At 33.7% G+C, this 22,084-nt stretch overlaps 1 protein-coding gene across 1 annotated transcript in view; it reads left to right on the top strand.

The window, feature by feature from the left end:
- CSMD1 (CUB and Sushi multiple domains 1) overlaps positions 1-22,084 on the top strand; it is a 2,654,573-nt gene that overhangs the window by 401,836 nt on the left and 2,230,653 nt on the right. The gene's annotated exons all lie outside the window — the stretch shown is intronic.

Here is a 22,084-nt window from a genome sequence, read left to right as displayed (position 1 = left end):
GTAATAGTAGGATATAGAAAACAAGTGATTTAAATTTTATTTTTCATCTACCTTGATTGTTTTTACATTCAATTAACATAGTTTTTTTTTTTCATTAATCTTGTTCATTCTCATCAGTGGTAGAAGAATTCCTTTAGAATTGCCTGGATCAAAAAGCCAGCCCTTCCAAAAAAAGCCTAATTGTTTTAGCAATTTTCTAAAAGCTGTTTTAGTGATTTCTTAAAGTGATTATGTTTTGAATTTATATAGTGCCTTCATCAAAGCAACTCAGAGATATTAATCAATGGTTCATGATTGGCCTAGGGGACATAGCATAGAGCATCTGGCTCCTTTCTACCCCAAAGCATGCCTTCCCCCTTTGCTCTTCAGGAATCACTGTCAGGTAGTAACTTTCCTAATGTTTTCAAGTGAGGATTTAGCTCAATTTATATCAATCCTTCCTTCAAATAATTTTCTTCTTAAAAATTGAAACTTCTTTGTTAATTGCTTTAATTCAAACATTGATACTCTTTTTAATTGAATTTAGCCTTTTTACATAAAGCAGAAATTGATGAAAGTTTTTCTTTTTTTATTTCCTGTGATTTTTAGAAGAATTAACAGTCATGTTCCATTACTTTAATTTATTATTAAATAGTAATAAATCCATCTCTTTTGAGATCTAGTTGTTTTCTTATTTCTCTGGAATCTAATCTAATCTAGTCTAATTTACGCAGATTTTTGAAATAAATATTGAAGGAAATAAGTAGTTAAGCAGGGGGGAAAAAAGATCTGGTATTACATTAATCCCTGGGGATAAAACAAATGCACAAAATTGATCTTAACCCTTAAGAAACTTACTTTAATGGAAAGACAGTTTGCAAACACTAGATTTTTTTTTCTATTGATTTCTAATTCTAGAATATCTGGGATTTCTAAATTCTTAGAGCTCAAATTTATATTCACAACTGATTGGAGGAAGCCTTCCCACTCTTCCCCGCCCCTTCATTCTCTAATTTCTCCAAAGACAAACATTTTCCCATATGAAATAAACCCATTTTTCAGTTGAGAAGAAATCTGAATGATTCCAAATAGTGGCTCCTTCAACTAAATTCATTAAATAATGGCAGAATCTCCATTTTCTTTGTGGACTTGCCATTATCTTACTTTTCTTCAACCTGATAAATAATGCTTTTTTCTTTATATTCACTGAGTACCAATGACAACTTGGCACTTTATTTAGCATCTAGTTCTATACTCTCTATAAATTCCTGTGAGACATTAAAGAGAATATTCTTAAAATTTAACTACAAGTGGTAAATTTCTACTAGTACTAAATCATCCTTTCTGTTCCCCATATACAGAATGACTGTGCCATTCTACTTTTGGAATATGTTTCACCCTTACTTTTTAAGATACAATTCAAGGACTATATTGTGGATGATCCAATTCATCATTGTCCAACTGGTAGTGCCTTCTCTCACCTTGTATTTGACTGCATATATATATATATATATATATATATATATATATATAATGTGTGTGTGTGTGTATTCATTAACTACACCCCCCCACACACACATTTCCCACATTAAAATTTAAGCTCCTTTTGAGTTAAGATTATCTTATTGTTTTAATTCACTTGCATCTATAATACCAAGAACTAGGACCATAATCAAAATTTGAGGCTTAATTAATTTTCTTGAATGCTTCCTGAAAACTTTATCATAATTCATTGATGACCATCTCTTCTAATAGAAAGAAAGGACTAGAAACTCTTATGAAGCCAAAACGACTTCAGGTACAGGCCAGTGGTTGAAAGTCAGTCTTACTGAGGAGCAGTCTAGGTAATTTTAAAGTGACTCATCACTGTTTTGGCATTAAGGTAATGATTATTTTGGACATTGAAATTTCAAGAAGACTTTCTTCTGATAAAAAGTCAGCATGGGAGGTACAGTGGTGAAAGAAACACACACTTTTGAAATCGTGTCCTTGTGGAATTGAAGCATTTCTAAATTAATGGTATAGATACCTCTGCGCACAATGTATGGATTTTTGTATATCTCCATCTACATATCTATATTTGTATAGGTGCTACTCCAAGATGGCTGTCAAAAGTATACAAAAATGTAAGCTCTCTGAGCTAAAGTATTGTGCCTTGTCTAAACTTTTCTAAAATTGTGCCTTGTATCTCTTCCAGAGGCTAGGGTATTGTAATACACATAGTAGGAACTTTTAAAAGATTTATGTTCTGGGAAAGGACATTTTATAGCTATTGTTCTCATTAATTTAATTTAGTAAATTCCATTGTTCCTAACTAACCATGTCAACTTGTTAAGCATTAAGAATAAGTACACCACTGGGAGTTTATGAGTATCAGCAGTGGTGATGTATGGTGTACCGCTGAACTTTGGATAGTAGCCCCTTTTGTGATAACCCAAGATAAGTATGACTGTGGGTTAAAGAAGATAGCCTTAAAGTGGGTTCTGCCTTTGTTTTCCTCCTCCTCCTCCTCCTTCTACTACTACTACTACATTTTGAAATATAATTATTTTTAAACTGTTATCAAGTTTTCAAATGTCAAGACTTTGACTTTTCATATTTTAAAAGAGCCATGGTTAACAATGAAATAATTTTGATCCTTTCCATCATTTTCTTTATTTATTTGTTCAAACCACAAGGAAAGGGGAATAGGATCTGGTTTTTATTTTATTTTATTTTTTCTCCTTTTTTTTCAATATCTAGGAACAATAGATAAATCTTTCAAGAGGCAGATATAGTTTGATATCCTGGAGAACTTGCAAACAATTAGGGCTATTCAAAAATGGATTAATCAAAGTCTGGAAAGAGAGGCTTCCTTCGCTTTACAGATCTTCAAGAAAAGACTGGATAACTACTAGTCAGATTGTACTACATGTTCAACTTTGACAGAAAGTGATTTTATGAAAAAGAATTGAAACTGACATTTAAGCAACTGGATGGCATAGGCTTTCTGTTACTATTTCTGTTTCAGTGACTTATTGAACTTAAGCAATGGAACAATTTTATAAATTTGATATTACAGAAGCTTTCTCTCTTTATTAGGAATTGTTCTGTTCTTTTTAGCTCCTGAATTATTCCACTGTCTTGTTGGTCTACTTCTTTAGCTACTGCCTGAGGCCTTTGGGAATCTATTATCCATCATTTTCCCTTTATCTCCTATATGCCAATTCTTTGGGTGAAGATGGACAGTCTTTAATTCACATCATGCATTTTGTACATCTGTTAAAAAAAGATTATAATCATTAAGTAATATTGTGAAACTTTAGCAAGGGAAGGAAAAAATAATAGCAATCTAGAATTACATACATCCAGTTGATGATATCTTATAGGCAGATAGTGGAGACATTTGTCCATCTAGAACTGGGTGATTGAATGCTGGTGTATGAAGATTTTTAGAAGTAGATGGAATAAAAAGGAAAAGAGATCAGGGTTTCCATCAAGAAGAGATTGAAAGCAATAAAGTAAGGTAAAAAAAAAGTAACAAGTGTCTAGACATTTCAGACGGGATCACCACCACCAGACATTTGAAGGAGCAATTAATCAAAATTTATAATGGAATTTTCTTTCTATAGAACAGTGTATCAAAACCAAAGGAAGATGAGGATGTGATATTTAGAATGAAAAGATAAAGGAAATCATTACTGATGAAAGAGTTCAGTTCTTTCACAGTAATACACTACCTAACAGAAATATTTTGAACGCTGAAGGGTTCTAGGTTATGATTCATATCCTTGAGAATTATTTGCAGAATTGCTATCTGTGCTTAACATGAAGAGTAAATTGTTTGTATTTTCTTTAGTTATAACAAAATGTTGTGTCACTAACATATAATCAAGATAAAAATGTTTTCCCCACAAAAAAAGAAAGGAAATGTGTTGACTTAACATAGGAAAATCTAACAAAGGTAGGTGGTGAAAATTTCACACTTTAAAAGCAGTCAAAGAAAATATGCATACAGTCCAATTAAAATGAATCTATAAATACCTTGGTACCTTTTAAAGTTACATATAAAATGACTCTATTTTTGACAAAATAGATAGATTTCCCCTTACCACTATTTATAATGGGATTTTTTCAAAATTATTTTGTATGAATATTGTATTGACTTTTCTTTGTACATACTTTTCCCCTTCCCATAGAATATAAGCTCCTGGAGGGCAGATTCTTATCTTTTGGGTACTGTGCTTACTGAATTAAAGTTCAGTGGAAAAAAATAGGCTGTACTAAGAAGCTTGTGGAGCGTCACTTTTGAGAACACTTACCAGAAATACCAGAAGAAACAATATTAGTATGTCATCACAAGATACCTAAAGGGTCCTCAGAAATGGGTAGTTTTATTTGCAACAAATCTGATCTCTAACCTAGATATATCATTGCATTCCCCAAAATACTTGTGTACACAATCAGGGGATCCCAGGCTCGGGTCCTCCCTAGCACAACATATATAGTACAGCATATACCATGGCATTCCCCAAATCAGGGGGTCTCAGTCTAGGGTCTTCCCTGGTATGATATATCCTTGAGGGGTAGCAGAAAATACTACACCATCCACTCCTAGGTCACTGTAAGAACAATCTCCTTAATCAATACTAAGTCTTCAAGTAAAGTCCTCTTTCATCTTAACTTAAGGTTGACTTCCAAGTCTAATCCCAACTCTCTCCTGGATTCACGTATAGGTAACTCTCCACTCCTGCTGCATGTCTTAACACATAGGGACTGCTCCACTCCAAGCTCCCCCTGCTCCTGCCCAACACCAGGCTCCAGGGGCTCCTGCCCACAGCTTCTGCCTCTGGGAAAACAAAGCTTAACAGGGCAACAACAATACTGACACATACCACTAATACCATTATCTCAATTCACCTCCAAAGTCAGAGGCTCTGTAATAACAGCTCAGTTCAGTTTAAGCCCTCATAAAGGGCTGAAGAAGCCTCCTTCCCATGGGCAGGTTTCTACCCTACAACTCTATTCGCTTTAGAGACTCCCTCGGCAAGTTTCTGCCATCAGAGGTCTTCTCTCTGCTCTCAGATCTCTTCCCAGCTCTCAGAGGTCTCCTCCCTCCACCCACTCAAGCTGACTGTCTCTTTGAGCACTGTGTTGCTCTCTCATTGCCTGTGTTGCCTCCCTCAACATCTGCTTTCTCAACTTCAGTTCTTTTTATACACAGTTTTACTCAGTATTTGATTGACTAGAGCCCATATATGCATATCTTATTGGTTAGAGCCCACTTGCACATGTCTGATTGTCTTAATACAGAGGCATGTAAGAATGAAGCTGGCAATTGAATAATATACAGAAAAACATCAAAAAATCCCACTTTGTTTGCCATTACAATTACTGAGTGATGGAGATCAGAGAATAAAACCAAACATACACAGGTAGAACATAAACTGTTCCTGACAATTTTCTTTTTTTTTTTTAAGAAAAAATGACCTTGAAATCATGTCAATCTGATTGTTTACTAAAATCATCCATGAGAATTGTCTAAGAGGTGTGTTTAGGAAAACTGTGATTTATTAGAAAGAAAATTGGAATGAAAGTAAAAGTTAAAATCCCATCTCTTCTATATATTTCTATCTGACTTGGAGGAAGTAATTAGACTCTCTGGTGATCACTTTCTTCATTTGGAAAATGGCTTCATTGGATTAGATAATATCCAAGCACCATTCCAGCTTAAAATTCACTAGAGGTGAGCCCTAACCAAAGGAATCATACTAACCTTTGCTGAGGTGTCTTTGGCATGTAGGCAGCGATATCTATATCTATATCTACATATGAAGAAGAGAGGCTTCTATCTAGGACTGATATCTTATGTTAAAATGAAAATCCTATGATGTCAGGGAGTATTTTAATTTTTTATTCATTTAAACATTGCTTAATGCAGTGCCTGAAACATAATAAGCATTTAATAGATTGTTGACTGATTCAATCATATTTTAGACAGTGTAGGGACATGAGAATAGTACTGTCATTTTGCTAACTAGTTATCTAAAGGCCTAAGATACTGGGCCTATCTATGTGATAGAAAAACAGAACTTAAGAGAATTTATCTCATCATCCTTGTAAAAGGAATCATCTTGAAAAATTTTATTTATGTTTATTTACTCTTTTATTTTCCTTGAGGCTAATAAACCTTAAAATACATCAGCAGCACCAGCAATAGTAGCAGTAGTAGTAATATTAGTACTATTAGTAGTAGGAGTAGCAGCAGCAGCAGCAGTAGTAGTAGTAGTAGTAGTAGTAGTAGTAGTAAAATACCATACTTACCCCTACTTGTGGTCACATTTAGTATCTTTCTTTTCAAAATATCTGAGAATTATGATATGGAAATCTACCAGAAAAGACAGTGTCTGTAATAGAGGTAGTTCTGATATTCATCATTGAGAATAAAAATAAACCACATTTATAGAGCATAACCAAGTAGAATTTCATATATGAGGAGCAATTAGATGAAAATGTGACAGAGAAATTTCTAAATAAAGGACACAAAGAGGCAGTGATTGTTGAAGGAGATTTCACATTTTAGAAAACAAGAAACGGGGCTTAATGACAGATAAAACTGGCATTGTTGCCCCCTCGAACATCTTTACATTAGCATTCACCAGGGAGATCAGGGAAAGTGCAGGAGTGATACAGATGGGCTTTTCAGGATTAGAAAGCAACAGAGTACAGGAACGAAGTGTCTCACTGGAGAAAATCAAAAGAAATTAGTGTAATTAAATGAAAAGTGTGTCAATGTGATCTTTTTAAAATAAAATCTAAGCCTTTTTACTGAACAAATTCTAAGAATAATGTCTTTTCCTATAAATTGTCCTCCATGTGCTAGTAATGCCTTTTCTTACTTCCTCTTACTAATCCACATTTTCCCCCTTATTTTTAAATAAATTTCATTTTATTTCATTTATTCCCACTAAAATTGCAACTCTTTATTTTATTGATCATCATATATCCAAATATATTTTGAAATATCTCAAAAATATAACACAAAATTATAACATTTTCATTTTTATGTGTTTTCATTGCTTAAATTATCTTATTAATTTATGGAAGTTGATTGTTGTTGTTCAGCCATTGTCAGTCATGTGTGATTCTTCATGGACTTCATTTGGGGTTCTCATGGCAAAGATAGTGGAGTGGGTTGCCATTTTCTTCTTTAGTTCATTTTACAGATGAAAAACTAAGCCAAATAGGTTTAAGTGTCTTACCCAGTATCATACAGCTGGTCAGTGTCTAATCCCAGATTTGAACTACAGAAGATGTTTTTCTGACCAGGCCTGGCATTCTATCCACGGAAGCACCTAGTTGTCAAGTTGATAGATAGCTTACAAATAGAAAAAAAAATCAAGTTGTGTGTTATTACCTTTCACATATATATAGGTGTTTTCTCTGTGTGTGTGTGTGTGTGTGTGTGTGTGTGTATGTGTGAAACAGCATAATTGTGGTGGAGAAAGGGCCAACCTCAGAGTCATAGAGAGATGCATTCAACTTTTAGCTCTTTCCTATACTGTCTGAGTGACCATGGGAAAATCATTTAACCATTCAATCTTCCAGATAACTGTATAGGATTATAAATAGTGCCTGAGCTATCCATCTGCTGTGGTGGAGAAAATTCCCATACTATACTTTCCACACATTAATGAAAACATGGGTTCAAATCAGAAGGATAAACTTAAAGGCAATTAAATTATGGTTTCCAGTATATTGGTTAGACCTTTCTGTGGTGAATGAATGGGAAAATAAAGAAAAGATTTGCGTAGAATGGCAAGAGATAGATGAGACACAATGTGTTTTATTGGAGGGGATATTCATATCCAGATTCATTGACATGCACATCTCTTTGTGAATGGATCAAAGTATATTTTGAAATTGTGACCCACAAAGCTGTTAGGGTTATTTTTACCTCATAGAGACTTTTGTGACTATTAGTATTCTCTTTCCATTGATGTTTTGATTTAATCCTAATATTTCTCTGTAAACTTAGACATGTTTATAAATTTGTAAGCAAAGTGACCAGATACCTAAGTTTTGATTTGCCAGAACTAACTCAGTTTCATATAGCAGTCAATATAGACAATTATCTAATATCTATAACTTGGTTATTCTCCATTTCCCTCATTTTTCAAATAACTTTCTGTGTTTTAATTGCCAATCTGGACAGCAAGATTACTCAGTTTCAGTGTGTTTATGAGAAAAGAACTTGCCTTATGTTATATTCCTTTGAAGTAGACATTTAGTAGACTGATGCGAAAACAGCCCGGCAGGTGTTTGAAGAATACAACTGTAAAAACCTTTATTTCTTTACTATTTCATCTTAGGCAATATTAGTTGACTGTCTTACATACAGGTTAAAACTTAAGTATTTAGAATTCAATAAAAAATATTTACTGAATGCCTAAGTATATATTATTGTATAATCCAAGACAGCCTCCATTTTCAGACAAGTTTGTCAGAAGAGATGTTCATGATTTTGATGTCTAATAAAAAGCCACTTTAATTAAAACACTATTACACAAATTAACATAAATATAAATTTAGCCATTGCAATGTCGTTAACAAATAGTCTTCTTTGTGAGAGCCTGCATCTATCATTCCTGTTTACTGTGTATTTTTGATTACTTTTCCTCAAATTTCAGTGTGGCAATAGATGTAGAAATCTTGAACTTTATTATCACTTTCTCCATTGGTTAATTTTATGTCTGTAACTAACATGAAGAAACACATGAGAGAATTTGGGAGACAAATGGACATTTCTTCGTAACGTATATGGTTAGGTAAATTCCTTGTTTAGCCAAAGATCAAAGACAAAACAGTTTACAAAAGATCTTATTGCTACAGGCATGAAAATAGAGAGGTGGGGACTAAATCTGTTATTTTCAGTGCATAGGGAATTTCTAGCATTGAAAGTTAAAGTCAGTTTTCTAGGGTAACAGAGACAATATGTGTCACAGATAGACCTTGAACACACAAGTCTTGCTGGTGGTTCTTTATTTTTTCATGCTGTAATGCTAATCATGGTAGCATATGTAAGGCCTACTGCTATGAATAATTTCAAGGGTCTAATTATATAGTATAATGAACTCACTTTTCATTCAGTAATACACTAAAGCATAACATTCACAACAGTATAACATAACAACTTATTACTAAGGTACTCACATAGTCTTAAAAACAAAATAAAACAAATACAGAAATGCTTTTAGAAAAAGACTACATCATTTTACCAAGTAATAATAAATGTTGATAGCAGGCATATTGCATTAGACTTATTAAATGGAACTAAAAGTGGCTTATACATTGGAAGGAGTCAATGAAACAACTAAGAGCCACAAATATAATCAAAAGGCAATCTTGCATGGCATCTTCATGACAGATGCAGGGCATCTGCAATTATGTATGTGTATATGTACACACACACACCTACAAATCTATATCTATATATTCCCCTCTGACTCCATATCTCTGTATCTTGAAATACATCTCACTAACTCTCTTTCTCTGTCTCTGTCTTTCTTATCAATGCTTTAGGCAGGATTTGAACTTAGGTCTTCATGATTCTAGACCCAGATCTCTGTGTACACACACCCACAGACAAACCCACCCATACACACACACATACACACACACATGCAGCATCCCCACATGTCTCAAATCTGTCCCCATTTCAATGGTGTACACTCACATACACACACAAACACACACATAAATCTTCATATATATATAAATACACACAACATATATGCATGTGTATATGAGATAATGATACATGTTTGATTATTCAAAGGCAATATTTATAGGGGTAATAAGTAATATTATTATTATTTAATGCTGAGATTATAATAGGTAATATTTATATACTGCTTGGTATGTATAAGGCATCTTACTAAATGCTTTACATTTGTTATCTCTTTTAATTCTTACAACAACTCTAGGTTATATACTATTATTATCAATATTATTTTTGTAGAAATTCACATGAGTATTAAAAAATAGTTCTAGGATTTAATTTAGGATCCATAAGTGCAAACCCAGCTCTCTTTTCATGGTGCTGCCTACAATCTCCAATGCTTGGTTATTGTTCTACCAGTCAATAAACACATATAAATTAAATGCCCACTTTGTACATAGCACAATGTTAGACATCATTCTTTGTTGTTGGTCAATATTCTTTTTTTAACTATAGAATTTACATTCTAAATTGAAGGTCAAAAGGAACATTTTTGAAAATAACTTTAGACAGATATGCTTTGATTTGAAAACTTTTCTAATGAATCATTTTTTTTTTTTAGCCTATAGGGTAATGCTTTGAATAGGAGCATTGGAGCAATCTTTGTTCAGCAGCATTGTTATCCTGTATAGTTTTAATGAAGCTCATAAATCACAGTATAAGATTTCCATTTCGAAAGAAAAATACAAATGATCATGATCACACTCATTTATTCATTCATTCATTCACTTATTTATTTATTTATTTTAGACAGTCTAATGTAGGGGAAAGCCATAGCTTTTTTTTTTTTTTAATTCAGGTCTTTGATCTTCCCTAGCTTTTAGAAAGACTATGATTTACATGTATGAGATGGCAGGCAAAAATCTTAGTATAAATTGTGCCATATTACTGGAATTTGGAACAAAGATAATACTGAGCTTAATGGACATCTGCAATGGAATAGAATTCTACTGTCAACTGAGGGCATATCATATCAGTTAAAAATGCATTATTACATATTCTCACAACAATATCCTTGAATCTTGTTCCACCACTCTCTGTTCCAAAGAACTTTTATACAGTTCTGGGTTGGTTTTCACTAGATTAAATTGTTATTAGGTTCTGGGAACACACACACACATACACACATATTCACACTTCTTCTACTCAAGGAATGAATACAAATGATTGGCAAAACATTTAATATGCATTTATTTTGTGTCAGGCACTGTGCTAAGCCCTGAGTGTGTGCACATATATCATATAAATAAATATAAATGCATAAAAAAATTAAAAATCATACAAATATTGTCCTCATGGTGATTATATTCTAATAGTAGGACCTAGAATTCTATTGGGGAAGTCTAAAGTATAATGCAAAGTAATTTCAAGAGGAAGAGGGTTGTTATAATCAGATTTGAGCAATGGTGACACATTTTACCCAACTCCCAACCCCAATCCTGAGTGATCTCACTAGGACATCATTTGTCTTTGGAAACTTAAGCCCAGGAAGCTTCAGTCAAGCAGTCATTTGGTAGAAATGGGTTAATCATTACTGCCTTGAGGTATTTCATGTATGCGTAAAAACATAAATATAATTTAAATTTAAATTTATGGCTCATCATCAAAAAAACAGAATAATCTCATATTACTCTTTATATATGCTATGAAAGGAGAGATTTTGGACTCAGTACATATGAATGGATTAATGAATGGATTATTGTTGTTATTCAGATGTTTCTGTTGTGTCTGACTCTTCATGACCCCAGTTGGAGTCTTCTTCACAAATATATTGGAATAGTTTACCATTTCCTTCTCCAGCTCATTTTACAGATGAGGAAACTGAGACAAACAGGTTTAAGTGAATTGCTCAGGGTCACACAGTTAGTAAATATTGGAAGACAGATTTGCACTCAGGAAGATACACCTTCCTGATTCCAGGCTCAGTATTTTATCTACTGTGCCACCTCACTGTCCCTGATTAGATTGTACCAGATATCAAACACATTGTCTAAAAGAATCTTTTAGACTTTTAAAGGGAAAACTTCTTCATAGTAATCATTGAAAAGTATATACCTGTTAGATGTTTTTGAAAACATTTTTCACACATTATCTCATGGGAATCTCAACTATCCCATAAGGTAAACAATGAAACTAATATTATCGCCCTTTTTTTTTCATATGAGGAAACAGAATTAGAGAGGTTAACTGAATTGCAGGTTATAGTTGTATGAGTATTAAGTGACAGAAATAGAATTAGATCTCAGGTTGCTTCTATTTTTATGTCTAGGACTCTTTTCATTATTCTATGTTGCCTCCCAATTCTGAGTCATTCCTCTTCAGCCCTCTAGATTCCTTCTTACCCTTGTATCTACTAAAAATAATCTTTGGTGGTTTCAGCCCTCTATGCATGGATCCTCTTGACTCATCCCCTTGTTATCCTCTTCAGTTGGTTCATGACCAATTTGTTTCTTGAACAATGATTTCTGCCCATGTGTAGTTGAAGCATTATTAACTCAGGCTGCCTGAAAGATCTAAAATATTCAGACTAATAGTTACCAAGTGAGAAGATGAGTTATTGATGTATGGAGGGAGAGTGGGGTAAGAAATAGCAAACAAGAAGGAGAAAAACAGCCAATGGATCTGAGGTCTGGGAAAGAAAGGGTAGAAGAGAAAATGCCTAGAAGGGGGAAAAAAATGAAGATTGACTAGTATCAGAGGCACAAACAGTAGAAACCTTTCCACTAACAATATTTAGCCCCCCTGAGATTCGTGATTATGTGACTATCTAGCTTCCAATCATAACAGATACCTATCTAATGCCATTTCTACTATGGGACGCTGATTATAGAGGCTATAGTACCACTTTATTTCCAGAGAACAAACAGCCAGGGGAATATTGTAAGATATCAAGGATTTAGCCAATTCAAAAGATCCAAGTATTACTGATTAAAACTACATTACCAATTATTACTATTACTAAATACACCTACTTAACAGCTTACCCCTATTTAATAGGAAAGTAACCTTACCATGGGAACAAGTATCTAATGTCTTATAGCATGCACATAACATAGCCATACTGTTGGAGTTTAAATCCAGGGATGCCCAAAACTGCTGAAATGGAGTCTCTGCCCACCCTAAAACTGTTGTGGTCTCATGATGTGTTGTGGTTTAACTGTCTCAAAGAATTCAGAATCAGACCACCTGTAATCCAAGTATAGGCATTTATTGAGATTGATGCCTCTCATGAAGCGGGCTAAATTCCAAGAGGAACCAGCAACTTTCGAGAAAGCAAGATGGATTTTTATAGGTTAAAGATGCAATGACATAACAGAAATTTACATAGAATAGAGGAATATCATTAATATTAAAAAGGCAGGAGGAGTTTCTTAAGGGAGTAGGTAATGGAGAAGGGATCCCATCTATGGTTCCATGGTTAAACATTCTGGTCATTTTGCCCTCCAACTGCCTAGCTATTGTGGTGCTGTCTGGTAAAGAGAGATAGTTAGGTATTGTGGCCCTGTCTTGGGCTAGATGGATGATGTGATTGTGATTGAATACAAGAACAGACCTGTTTCTGTGGGAATGGGTCTGGGGGGCAGTGACTAGGTAGAGGCAGTAGCTGTGTTTCCATCATGTGGACATACCTGCTATTTCTGTGGGAACTGAGAATTCAGGGACATATCTGTTGTTCCAGTGAGGCATATACAAAGAAATTAGGACATTGGTGGGGTGTGGGGATTTGGTAGGTGCAGTGGGCTTGCTATTCAGTAGGGTCAGGCCTATAATGAAGTTAGAATATTGGGGCTGGGGGCAACTTTATTAGGATTCCATCAATACTGTAATGAATACAGTATCACATATATGAAGTATATAAAGAAAATTATGAAAACAATTCTATAATTTTGCATATGTTGGTTGTCTTTCCATGTATACATGGATCCCCATTGGTTGTTGTCAGAGTCCCTGAATTTTGATCACCTCTGCTCCCTGGACACCATTCTATTGTGCTCATGTCATGGAATCAGATGGCTGACCTGCTGCATTACAGACTTCTTGATATGTCCAAGAGTCAAGTAAAATGACAACCACCACCCCCATGCTGTTCCCACTTACAACTTCCATCTCTACTAATTCCTCTCAGGGGATCATTGACAATGCTATAAAAGTTCTATTATTGAGTTATCTCATCAGCTTGTATTGAAATCACTTGTGGTAAAGTTGTGAAGGCCAAAGAAAGGTAACCAAGGTTGAATTCCAAACTGGGTGACAATGGTGGGGAGGAGAGCTTAGGGAGAAAGCTCAAACTCTTGTATACAAAGCACCTTGGGGGTGAAAATCCCAGGTTACTACCACATGGGAGGGCATAAGACTTGTGGACCTCCTCAAGCTATTAAAGGGAACTGGTTCTTTATTAAGAACCATTTTGTTTTTCTTTTTCCAAGTGTTAGTCTCCCCTATAGTGTGGCTTTGGGTAGGCCCCGGGTCTCTACATTCTCTAATGAGTTAATGTTCTGTGATCTCAACTTCCGTGTAACTTTGTATTCCAAAGTTTGAAGTCTCTTCCCGAGGGTACCCCCTTATCTCCTGAGTTAATTACCCCAGATTGTAGAACTGCTGGTTATAGCTAAGACACTTGTAAAAATAATAATTGTCATCATCATTGTTTATATTATTATTGATATTGTATAGTAATTTATGAAAACTGTTTGATTAGATGCCCAAATTTGTGATATGAATTTTTTGCAGGAATAATAATGCAGATATAATAATGGATTCTTGAAATATTGAAATAATTTGTATGCAAGGGCTCATTTCCACTAATTATTATTGTAAAGCAACTCATGGCAGAGGGGAGGGGAAGTTCTGATCTGTTATAGCTAGGAGGCAAATGAAGTGCCAGAGGAAATGATATAAGCACCTTCTACAAACTCATCTGTCTAGAGAATCTAACTCATTACCAAAAGTCAACTTTCATCATTTTTATGGAAATGACATTTAAGCCTCCTTTTTAACCCTTGACAATTAATCAAATGTGCCCTTTGAATCATTCCATAAAATATCACCCCTTTCACTCTTGAATGGATGGCCCAATATACATTTTAAAGCTATGGGACTTTCACAGATCAATTTTCATTTTTCTGCATTGAAAGTAGTAGGCTAAATATTTAGCCTAACCTTTTGCACTGCACTGTACACTTGGAATCCTGCTGTTAAGGTTCATTGTGAATGTCCTACTGAATCAAAAACCCTTATTCATCATGTAGATACTGATAAGTGTCAGAATTAAAAATACTTCTTTTAAGATTGTGTCTGTAGTTCTTTTATCATAGATTGCTGGACAATCGATATGTTAATTTGACTTGTTTTGACTTTAGTCAACCAGTGAAGAAATCATTGTCAAAATTTAATGTTCACTTTTCACAAAACAAAAAAATATGTGACATTAAATCATATACTATACTTAAAGCAAGACAAATTAAATGACACTTTCTAGCAATCTAAATTGATTCTTCCTTTCACATTCTTCTAAGCAGTAACAAAGTAATTAAAGCAATATCATTTCATTAATGGTCAGAAAATTAGAATCCATAAACTTAGAATAATTAGAAAGGGAGCCTATGCTGCAGAAAATAATAAAGAAAACAATGAAGCTCTATAAATTCTAATTTATAATAGATATGATGTTATGAGCATATGTGGCATATTAGATAGTTTCTATCAGCCTCCAGAAGGCTTTGGCTCAAATCTCAATTCGCAAATGTTATGCGCAAATGTTATGGGCAAATCATTAATCTTCTTAGCATCCCCAGGAAATTTTTTAATGTTATAAGCTTCAGAGAACTTGCTTATTGGCATTGTTAGAAGGGGTTTCCTCTGAGGAATTTCACTATACAAATGATATCAACAGATCTGAACCCACCACTCAAAAAACCCCCGAAACCAAAACTAACTCTGCTACCTAAAATGTACTATGTGCTATGCAGAATATTCCTTATCAAGAACTATAGACATGACAGGACATAAGGCTCTTTCCAGTGGGAAAAAATATAGAATTCTTTTGAACTTCATAGACCCCAAAGCATTTGTTGTGTATATTAACTAACAAAGAAAATCACACCTATAGAATGTAGGTATAAATTGCTACATCAAATGACTTTATATTATAAACCATTCAAGCTATCAGAAAGGATACCTCTCACAAATACTTTGTCACTTCATCTCTTAGTGTGCCAGGTATATCTATAACACTATCAGTTGCAGATCAGGTACAAGAGTGAATTAAGACTAGAAAGTTCTCTAAACCAATGAAATTCTATGTCTGAATTATTTGACAAACACATACCATCTAACACTGAGGATGCAAGATAACAAGTGAAAAAGTTCCTACATTACTTGCTAGTCTCTGTCTCTCTCTGTACAGGTATATATGCACATACATACATATATGTAATTATATGTATATGTGTGTATATTTCTATATACAATATATAGATATATAATGCATATTATATATTATTAATATAAATTATATATTACATAATATAATATAATCTTCCATTCAAATATTATACTTTCCTCTTCTCTTAAACTTCTCCCCTTTTCCCAGATGCCTGTTCCAAATCTGAGGGGGAAAAAGTCTATTCTTCCTGTAGGCATCTTGGCCTCAGCATAATCTCAGCCAATCAGAATTTACATCTCTTTCCATATATTTTATATTCATATAAACCCTCTAGGAAAATAGCTCCAGGATTAATCTGGAGTTTGGTTAAATTTCTAACAAAATCACTTGATGGGGAAAAAAACTGTTTTAGCAGGAAATTTTAAAAATCTCATTGAAAAACTGAAAATTCCTCTTTCCCATTAGAGTTAATATTTAAAATATAATAGGACACTCATGTTAAGAGTGTTTTTCAAGTAAGTTGATGAAGCATGTCCTTACGCAAATTTTGTTTTGTTTTGTTTAGAAGAATAAATTAACCATCCTTTTACTTAGGAACATAAACTAGTGGTCTTTGTTTCTTTACTGTTGTGTTTCATCACAGTATTCCTTAATTCTGACTCATAAAATGTGAGCTAGTATTTTAAAGCTATTTTGGAGCATTTTATTGACTTTGCTGTGACTCAAGAAATGCACCACAAAGAATGGTATCTTAAAGTAAAAAAACCTTTGGAATTCCAAATATTTCTTTTTTTTAGAATATGATACTATACCTTGTGGGAAAAGATTTTGGAAAATAAAATCAGTTTGAATTAAAGTTCAGTTTATTCATTGTATAACACAAAAAATGTGACATTTTGAGGACAAAAGTCCATTTTTCATGTTCTTGGGCTGAACTTTGAGAATAGTGGCACTATTTATAATTCTGAAAATACAATGAAGATACAAAGAATCATAGAATCTCAATTATTACAAATGACAATTAAGTTATACAGTAGTTAGAGCATTAGTCTTGAAGTTCGGAAGACATGAATTCAAGTCTGATCTTAGACTTACTAGTTGTTTGACTCTAAGCAAGTCACTTATCCCCTGTTTGTCTCAGTTTTCTAATCTGTAAATTGCATATAATAATAATAATACCTATCTCCCAGTGTTATTATAAAGATCAAATGAAGTAATAAAGTTTTTAGCATAGAACCTGACACAACATAAGCATTATAAACATGTTAGTTGTTATTATTGTTTTTGTTTTTATTAACCATTTAGTCAAACATGACCAAGAATCCTTTCTATAACATTTCTGAAAGGCTATCCAAAAGTCTCAATTTGAAGATCCACAGTGACATCATTTTTTCGCTTTTCTTAAACTGATCTTAAATTTTCCCTTTGACAGCTTCTACCTATTATTCCCAGTTCTGAATTGTTCAGAAGTTTAGGTAATTCTATGCTGTAAATCTGAGTTATTTTGTATCCTGTTTGAGAAATGTTCTAGCTATGTGACCGTGAGCAAGTCATTTAAACTCTCTGAATCTTAGATTACTCATCCCTAAAATGAGGATAATAATGGGACCTTCTTTGCAGGGTTATTGTGAGGATCAGATGAGAAAACATGGAAAGGAATTTGCAAACCTCAAAGAACTTTACAAATGCTAGCTCTTATTATTGGGGTTGTTTTGGTTGTTAAACTTAGCAAAAAAAATTGATTCTTTCTGCAAAATTCTTCATTCTAATTTGAGCTCTACATGTACGTAAAATGTTACTCCTCAGAAATAATTTACCCTGTGAGAAGGCAGCACTTTACAATGGCTCTATTATGGTAACTACTTTGCATGGCATAGCTGACATTTACTGATGAATTTATATTTTTTCCTTCTTACAAATTTATGATCATGTCTTTACTGTTTTGATTTACTGTGAAGCAATTGCTAGATAAACGAGAAAAGCTATTTCCTTTAAAGACCTTTCAAAACCCCACAGCTTTAATATCTACTTGTTATAGTGTTATTGTTAGATTTAAATTTAGTGGAAAATGGGTTACTTATTAGTTCTTTGGTTTTAAACCAGCAAATCCCTTTTATTAAATCTCTTTTATTAAGATTTAGAAAACTCCCACAAGCATTTTACAGTATTATCATGAAAGATTTAGGCTCACTGAGACCTACTGGTGTGAAATGTTTATAAAAATATATAACATAGCTTGAAATAATTTTCTCTTCTCAGTTTAACAATAACTATAGGGATAACACTTGTTTTAAAATGCTTATGCTTCTTGCAATCATCACAAAATGCTCAAATCTCTAAAACTTTTGGAGACAATTCAGTTCAATAGCAAATTATTTAGAGGAAGTTTATTAAGTACCAATTATGTGCTAGGTACTGTGCTTGGCAAGGAGACACAATGATAAGAATTTTCAGTTCACATCGATAAGCATTCACATATAATCTGTCTTCAAGGCCTAGATGTAATTTACACAGATTGATATATTCAAAGTAAAAAAAGATAAGGAATCCAAATCTTGCCTTACACACTTGCTAGCTTAGCTGTATGACCCTATACAAGTAACAACTTTTCAATGTCTTGGAAATCTCTTAAGTATTTATGTGTTAAGGCAGATAAATAGTACAGTGGATAGATAACTGGATATGGAAGCAGGAAGACCAAAGCTCAAATCTGGGCTCAAATATTTATAACTTATATAACCCTGAGTAAGTAATTTAGTATCTATCTACCCTAATTTCCTTAATTGTAAAATGGGGATAATAATACCATCTATTATGGATCTATGATAGTAACTACTTTGCATGGCATAGCTGGCATTTATTAATGAATTTATATTTTTTCTGGTATTAATTTCAATCTGAAAATTATGGAATTTCTTCTTTCTACTTGGATTTTTCAAATTTTTTTTCTTTAATCTTCAAGGTATAGCTGATTTCACTTATTTCATAAGAGTCCCAGATAAGATGTCCAGCAGACCCCATAAGCTAAACATGTTCAAAAGAGAACTCATTATCCTTGACCCCCCAGCCTGCCACTGTAAACCTTCCTGCCCTCCTACCTTCCTGTCACAGTGAAGGGCAGCAACATTCTCACAGTCCTTTAGGCTTGCAATCTAGGAATTATTTCAAGTCATCATTATCTAAACTTACCTCCCCTCATATCCAAGCTATTGCCAAGTCTTCTTGTTTTTCATCTTTCTTATCCCTTCACTCCCCTGACACCTCTCTAGTGAATGACCTCATCATTTAACATCTGAACAATTGTAATCTCAAGCTACCTCACATCTCTCCCCACTAGAGTCCACCTTCTATTCAGTCACTGAAGTGATTTTCTTGAACATAGGTCCGACCATGCCACTCTCCTACTCCATAAACTCCTGTGGTTCCCTATTTCCTCCATGATCAAATACAAATGCTGTTTGACAGTTGGAACCTATCCCCCTTCATAATGTAGTCCCCTCCTACCTTCTCAATCTTCTACACCTTATTACCCAACATGTATTATTCAATAATACTGGCCTCCTAGCTGATCAAACAACTTACTCCAGCTCTTAGCTACAGACATTTTATCTGTCTATTCTTCTTGCCTGAAATACTCTCCTTCCTCAACTCTCCCTACTGCCTTTATTTAAATTTCAGCTAAAATCCCACCTTCTACAGGAAGCTTTTCCTAACCCTTTTTAATTCTAATGTCTTCTCTCTGTTAATTATCTCCGATTTATCCTGTATCCACCTTGTGTATATTCTTATTTGCCTGTTGTCTCCCTCTTTAGAATACAAGCTTCTTGACATCAGGGACTGGCTTTTGACTCTTTTTTTTCTTTGAAATCCCAATTCTTATCAGAGTGCCTGGCACACAGTAGTTTCTTAAAAAATGTTTCTTGATCTATTGGTTGAATTCAAGAAGTAGCAGTTATTGAAGTATTTTGATTTTTATTCCTTAAATTTCTGTAGATAGTTGCTTGCTGATTTTCTTTTAAACCTGTAAAGGAAGTAAAAAGATATCATCAAAAACAGATATGAACACAAAAGTCATGTAGCTAAAATAAAGAATAACACACTGACAGCTTGAGTATTATACTCATATTGCAATGTTTGAAAGACATTCAGGATATTGGGTGTGTTCTCTATGGAGGAAACGCCACAGGACCTGAGCTAGTATCTAACAAGAAGATAGGGGTGGAATTTGATCTAAACATTACACATTTAAGTGATCATGAACTCACCAAACACAGACTACTGTCTAATGTTAGACACACACACAAACACACAATTTTATGTGTGTGTGTATATATATATATATATACATATATATATATGTAGAATAAGATATACTGTCTTAGAAGAAGAGACTGATTGGTTATTTAATGATAATTAAAAAGAAATGATGAAAAGACAACCCTAATGGTATTTTAATTACAAAAAATATTAAAGGCACCAGAAGAAAGCCTATGGAATATTTTATATATAATCTATGGTGCATTTATATGAAAATAGCTAATACACACAAAGTTTGATAAAGTATGGAGTGTTTGTTATATGAATTGGGGAAGTTCCTAACATCATGAAATTATGCCTCCCTTAAAATATCCCCCTTAGTGCCCAGTATATTGCTGTACACACATTAGGAGATAATATGTTGAACACTTCATAACTTTAGTTATTTAATAAATGTGTCAATCATTTCCTGACTATAATTACTGTTTATGCTATCTCTTCTGTTTAGCATTTTTCAGTTGTGTCCAATTCTTTGTCACACCATTTGGGGTTTTCTTGGCAGAGACACTATAATGTTTTGTCACTTCCTTCCCCAGAACATTTTAAAAATGAGGAAACTGAGGGAAAGAGGATTAAGTGATTTGCTCAGGGTCACACAGCTAGTAGGTGTCTGAGAACAGATTTGAATGCAAGAAGATGAGCCTTCTTGACTCCAGGCCTGGCATGCTATGCACAGTGCTACCTAGCTGCCCAGTTTGTACCATATAATGTTTGGTAATTTATTATTTATTGTTCTGTATTACTATTGAAATTGTAGACTTCTACTTTATCTGACATGATCCTGAAGATCATGAATCAACTTATACTACCCTTTAATGTAATTAACATCAACAAATAGTACCTACTCTATGCACTGAGCTAGGTGCTGTGGATACAAAAAAGAAGAAAAAACATGCCCTCAAAGGAAACTTATACTCTACTTTTTTTTGACCAGTTTTTGTTTGCTAGCAATGCCTATCAAGATGTTGTGAATGTAATGGATGTTGAAAAAAAATGTTTTTTGAAATGAATTGAAAATATATAATATTCATCATTAAAACTAATGACCATAGAATTGAGTGAATAGCTTTTTGAGTAGGAAAAGATAATATTCTCATCTAGGACTTTCAATGCTATTAGTGTGAAGAGCTGGGACAAAATACTTACTAAAGTAGCTTCCAGCTTTAATATTTGAGGAATCTATGAATTTAAAAGTTTTACTTCTACATTTTTCATTTATTGTTTTCTTTTTTTACCCTTTGCTTTCGGTGTCCTCTCATCCCTGTCTCCTAGAATTCCTAATGACTAATGGGAGCTATAATCCTGAATTAAGTAATAGGTATATAAAAAAATCAGAATGTAGATCTCATTAAACTAGTGGATTGAAGTATAGTCAGGAAGGACTTGGGTTCAAATCTTATCTCTCATACTTAATAGCTATGTGACCTTGGCAAAATCACTTAATATCTATGCGCCTGAGGCAATTTTCCAGGACTTTAGATTAAGGCTAGGTTGTCCTCATTGTAATTGGAAGGAATTCACACACAGCTCTTATGAAGTCTAAATCAAATATCCTTCTGTATCTATAAAAATTAAATACAATATGGTTATTTTAAGCTAAATGGAACAATTGAGGCATAGAAATAGAAAAAAATAGCATGTCA

The sequence above is a fragment of the Petaurus breviceps genome, unplaced genomic scaffold (genome assembly GCF_028583685.1).
Source record: "Petaurus breviceps papuanus isolate PSGF00001 unplaced genomic scaffold, PetGlider_PUasm1.0 90686, whole genome shotgun sequence".
NCBI lineage: Eukaryota > Metazoa > Chordata > Mammalia > Diprotodontia > Petauridae > Petaurus > Petaurus breviceps.
This window is presented reverse-complemented; position numbering and strand designations above follow the sequence as displayed.